Raw genomic sequence first — 5,714 nt, forward strand, 5'->3', positions numbered from 1 at the left:
GGGAAGGGTTCAGGGAGCGCGGGGCGTTTTCAACTTTCAGAGGTGATGACAATGAAGTTTTTTCTTTCGTTCCTTTTTACAACTGTGTTTTAACTTTTTCTCCTCTCAAAAATATTTTACAAACGAGGTGACCTGGGTAGCCATTGCCCATTGCTACTTCTCTATCTCCTGTTCTGCAAAGACTAGCTGCAAGCGTGTGCGTGTGTGTGCGTGCGTGTGTGTGCGTGCGTTTGTGTGCGTGCGTGTGCGTGCGCGTGTGTGTGTATACATGTGGGCGTGTGTGTGTGTGTGTGTGTGTGTGTGTGTGTGTGTTTCATGGCAGGCCACTGAATTGTAAAGGGAAATCAAGGAGAACTGCTGTAAATGCCTCAGTTTTTTATATTTACACACATATATAAATATATATAAATATTTACATCTATATATGCGTCTTTCGGTAGATTTTACTGACTTGCATAAGCTGGCGGCGGTGGTGTGTAGCAGCATCAAGTATCGTGCCCCTTTTCCTGTGTGGTCGACTGGGGAGAGCACCCTGGAAGTCGCACTTGTTGCCACAGTAACCTGTGGTGTCCTGAGTGACGACCTAGTGCCCTCGTTTAGGTGATGGTGATTAAGTTATGGAAGTAAGTACACGGTTGTGCGTCTTGAATTAAATGCGATAGCTAGTCTGGGTGGACTAGTGAAAGAAGGCATCTTGTCTTGTCAGGCCTAGTTCGTTGTGTGTGTGTGTGTGTGTGTGTGTGTGTGTGTGTATTAAAGGTTGACTTTGTCAGAGTGAGCAGAGGGCACTCTTCACCACCCCCACCCTCCTACCTTTTATGCATTTATAAATTCAGATCAGATTTGTAAGAGTTTAATATAAATAAGAGACTTTTTTCGTGACTTATCTTGACTGTTCTTAGAGTTAGATGATGCATTGTTGTTGCTCTTGTTGTTAATTGTTGTTCTTACTATGATCGTGGTGGTGATGCAACGACGATGATTATGATGAGGATGATTACGATGGTGTGGGGACTGTCAGCTGTCTAGATGTTTGGTAGTTCAGCATTGAAGGAGATGCTAACGGATCTCTCAGCAGAGTCTGTAATGTGTGTAGCGTGCGCAGGTCTGTGTGTTTGGTGTGCATGCATGGGTTGTCTGCTGGATCCAGTTGTTGTTGTTGATTAAAAGGTGGGGATGTGTGCTGGGGAGTTTGGGTGGGTGATGGGTGTCTCCTCCTTTTGGCTCCTGATGGATGCTCCTGTTTTTTGTAGTTTTTCTGGAGATGGAGTTGGTTGGACGTTAGTTTCCTTTACCCTTGTCCTCATATTGACTTCACGTCCCAAGGACCTGGGGTCGTCCAATTGCACTGTTTCGGAGACTTGCCTGCTGTTTCAACAGCGGCGTTTCTGTTTGTTTTTGTTTTTTTTTTCCTTTTGTGTTAGCTCGGTTAGGTTTTATGATTACATTTTTTTTTGGCTGAATTTTGAAAGTGACAATCATCAGAGCCGAAAGGAGGCAAAATTGGCAGAAGCTGACAAGCAAGAAAGGAAGGAAACGGCAGCAGGCAGTTGTTTTGAATTTTTACACTTAAAAAAAGTTTCTATCCCTGTCGTGTGTATTTGACCATGTGTATCTATATCTATTGATAAGTCTGTACCTATCGTGGTGTTTAATTTTTTTATTATTTATGGAAAAAGAAAAAAAAAAAAAAAGCTAAACACAGATTGATCTGATGCCAGCCATTGGAGCTCACAGTCATAAGCACTGCCCTTTCAGATTTGACGATGACTAGCCAGAAGGAGGCTCTTGAGGTCGTGCTCCCTGGGTTTCGTCGTTTTTTTGTGGAGAGGTCAGGTTGTGAGGAAGGGGGATGGGGTAGTAGGGGGATGGGGAGGGACGGTCAGTTAGGGGTGGGGGCGGCACTCCACGCCTCGGCAGGGAGGGGGCGCTCTGCAAAAAACACTTTTGTAATAAACCACCGGTTAAAGCAGCAGGTTTGCTATGAATGAGTTTGAGCGCTGATCCTCCGGGGGGCGTGGAGAGCGCCCCCTTCTGGCCAGGACCAATAGGGAGCCAGATGTGACTAGATGAGGAAGAGGAGGGACTGGGTTGGGTGGGCAGGTTAACATGGAGTCCTCGGGCCTCCTCTCCACACCGCACGATAACCCCATACTGGCATCATTATTCCTGCAAAGCGTGTCCCAGTTTCTTATCAGGTCATGGCAGTTTCCACTTTCAAACTCTTATTCTCACGTATTCTCACTGCGAAGCAATATGAACCCAACCCGATGTTTTTGCATTGCTTTCATTTCCTCTACAAGTAAAAAAGCTATAACTGCTTGTTTTGTCTGTTGCTATGGCTGTTGGTCTGATGTGCGGTGTTTGTATTTCCTGTGCTAGTTTTTTTTTTCTCTCACTTTCCTTTCCTTGTTTTTTTTTTTTTTTGTTGCTTGTATCAATCAGTGGGAATGTGCTTTTGGTGGACTAGCTCTTTAGACTTTGTTAACAGTTTTAAAAACTTTTTAGATTTTGCTCGCTTGCATGCCAGAATATCGTCCTTATGAGAAAAGAAAGAAGAAAACTCTTAGAGACTATTTATTATGATAACAGAAAGAGCAAAAGATCTTATAAAGGTTTCTCTTTTTTAAAAAAACTAAAAATATGTCTAAGTATTTTAGGTGAGACTTTTTGGGGTAGCAATATTTGCAGAGTCTCTTTTAAATGACAGTTGGATTTCAGAGATAGAAACAAAAATAACGATTCCTATAGAAATGTCATTAACTTGCGGCACAAGCCGAGGTAGGGTTGGGGTCATTGGGGTCGGGTGGGGAGCCAGGCGAGGAGCCGGGAGTCTTTGCACGCGCTCACAAAGTCAAACGAGGTACTTTCTTCAATCGGGCTGGCGAAGACTCCCGTCCTGCTCCCGCTCTTCTACCTACCCTCGCTCCGTGCTTTGTAAGGGCATTTTGCCGTCCTTTGCTGGCTGCCCTTCATGACTCCCACCATCGTACCTTGGCACTGCCACCACCCCCCCCCCCCCACCCCTCCAAATGCACTTCCTTGTAGTGGGTTTCGACCCCCCATCCCCTCATCCCTTTTAGGGCTCCTAGCAACAGGATTACCTCTTTATAAACGTTTTATTAATTCTCTCTGTAACTTACCCCCCAACCCCTCCTGCCCCAACACCCTCCACAGACATCAACAGAGCATGATTTTATTTTTTAATTCCTCTTTGATATATGTAAGGATTTGTTATTTGATGATATGTATTGTAATTTAAAGGTTTTTTTTTCCTTTACATTATTTTTTTTTTTTCTTTCTCGGTTCTTATACTGGTGTGTAGCGCTGTGCTGTTTTAACTCTAGTGTTCCGAGCTGTGTGACCAGTAGCAATAGGGGGGTACCCTTGAGGTCCTGCAGGGGAGATCTGGGGGGGGATTTGGGGGTGGGGGGGCTATAGCCAGCCTCTTCTGACAGGGTGCTTGGTCAGTTGCTGTATTGCTAAATTGACATGTTAAAAATCCTTTTTTTTTTTTTAGCCTGCAGGGAATATTTGTTTTATTGTGCAAAGTAAGTAATAAATTGGTATTTTAATGCCTCGCTCATCTGTTCTGTGTCTCTTCCTTTTCTTCTCTTTCTGTTATTACAATTTCATCATAAGAGATAAGATGCATTATCTAATGAGCTCTGAATAACATAATCAGAAATATTCCTGTTCTTAAACTGACTTCTTGAGCAATGTTCCTGAGTATTGTTGTTGTGGCATGTTGTTGCTAGAGTACTTTCAGAGACGGTTGTAGAATCTTTGGTACTTTAATGATCAGGAGGCATATTTTCATGATCATCCAATCAGAACCCATGGAACCAGTAATGTAGTTGCCCAGCAACATTGCTCAAAATGTTATCCCATGAATCACCACATTTACAGCTGTCAACTCACCACATCACCTGATACTGTAATTACTTCTCAAATATAGCCATTTGTTCTGACTCAACCATGACCTTTTAAAGGTGCAGCCAGCCATTGTACGCAAATCTAAAGCCCATAACATTTGTCACATTCAGCACACATCTCACAATCCTCTAGCTGGCCATCCCGTGAGTAGGCTACACTGTTAAAAAACTCAAAGTGGGGGCTGGCTGTCCCCTGTCAAACAAAAACAAAACCCTGTGTGGAGTTTCTCTGGGAATACTGAGGGGAGGGGTGAGCTACCTCTCTGGTGTGTTGGGTTAAAATATAATGTACATTGTTTTGGAAATGTATCTGCTAAGAAGTTTTACAAACACAATTGCAAGCACAATGCTGACTGTACCTTTTAAGTCTAGTTGCCAGTTATTTCTAAAAGGAAAATCACCCTGTGAGTTAGTCACCCTATACTGTAGAACAAGACCTAGTTTGTTATAGCGTAGATTGTATGTGCCAGGTGTTTGTGGGGTTCCCCTGGGATCCTGAGAAACTGATCCCCATTGATTTCCACAGCTGTCATGTGTGCCAGCTGACAGTCTATAATTAAAACAGTCACAGATCATACAGATGTCCAAATTGGTTCTGATCTAATGGCAAGGCATGTAATGCTGATACATTACAACAAAGCTCTGCTGTTAAGGGATGCTATTAGCAATCAGCTGTCACTCTGATTCCAAAAAGCACCATGTTTCTACATAGCAACTACTATGATATACTATATAAAGTTTGAGTCAATTTCAATTTCAAGACATGTATGCCTGTTAAAACTGACCATTTTTGCTAATGCTTTACCTTCAGCAGTCAACCCCTGGTGTTGTTCACTGCTGAACCCTAACCATAACCTGGGTTTAGTGTGAAGGTGTGGCTGAACATAAATACACGTGTTAGAATATTGTGAAACACTGGGCGGCCATGTTGTCAACATCCACAATACAACAATGTTTTGAAATTCATGCCCTACTGTATTTGTACAACATGTATGTATTGTATGTTTTTTGGTATGTTTGAACTGAAATTTTGAGACTTTATAGTGTTAAAAATGTGTTCCACCTTTAAGTATTTTTATTGTTAACAGCATTGAAGCCCTGAGGTTGCTGACAGCCATCTGTGTTTTTTTTTTTTGTGTGTGTTTTTGTTGTTGTTAGGTAGAATGGTGTGTGTTGTGTTATGTCAGCTGTTGATCTTCACTATCACTGCTAGCCCACTGGACCATAAATACCACTAGATGGCAATACACACAAAGGGTAGACAATGCCTCATGAATGAACATGAGACCTGGGACAACAGAGATTCTTGGCAACACCAAATAACACTTAATTAGTGTCCTCTGTTCAGCACTGTAGCTTTGCACAGAAACAGAAAATGGCTCGTTACAAGCAATATGGCAGTTACTGTATCTGCCATATTATATATATTTGTGTGGGATTGTGAATACAATAAATAAAACAACATGTTGCTCTCCCCAATGACTTGAGAAATAAATCCTGTATTACCAGTATTATCCAGATTTACAGAAACAAATAACAGACAAAGAAAATATTTATTTAATCTACAACCATTAATATTAATAGTTGCTCTAGGGAACAAAATACAAATGGTAAAATGGATATATTTAGTTTTTGCCAATATACCACTAGTATAACAATTTTAGTCAATTTTTCACATTGTTACAATTTCATTTACGGAAATATTGCAGTCTGGCCGACAACATGCAGCAGATAGTCCTTGGTTTTCATAATGAAAGACACACTTGAGTATTTCACCAA

Source organism: Alosa sapidissima, chromosome 21, assembly GCF_018492685.1.
Source record: "Alosa sapidissima isolate fAloSap1 chromosome 21, fAloSap1.pri, whole genome shotgun sequence".
Lineage (NCBI taxonomy): Eukaryota > Metazoa > Chordata > Actinopteri > Clupeiformes > Clupeidae > Alosa > Alosa sapidissima.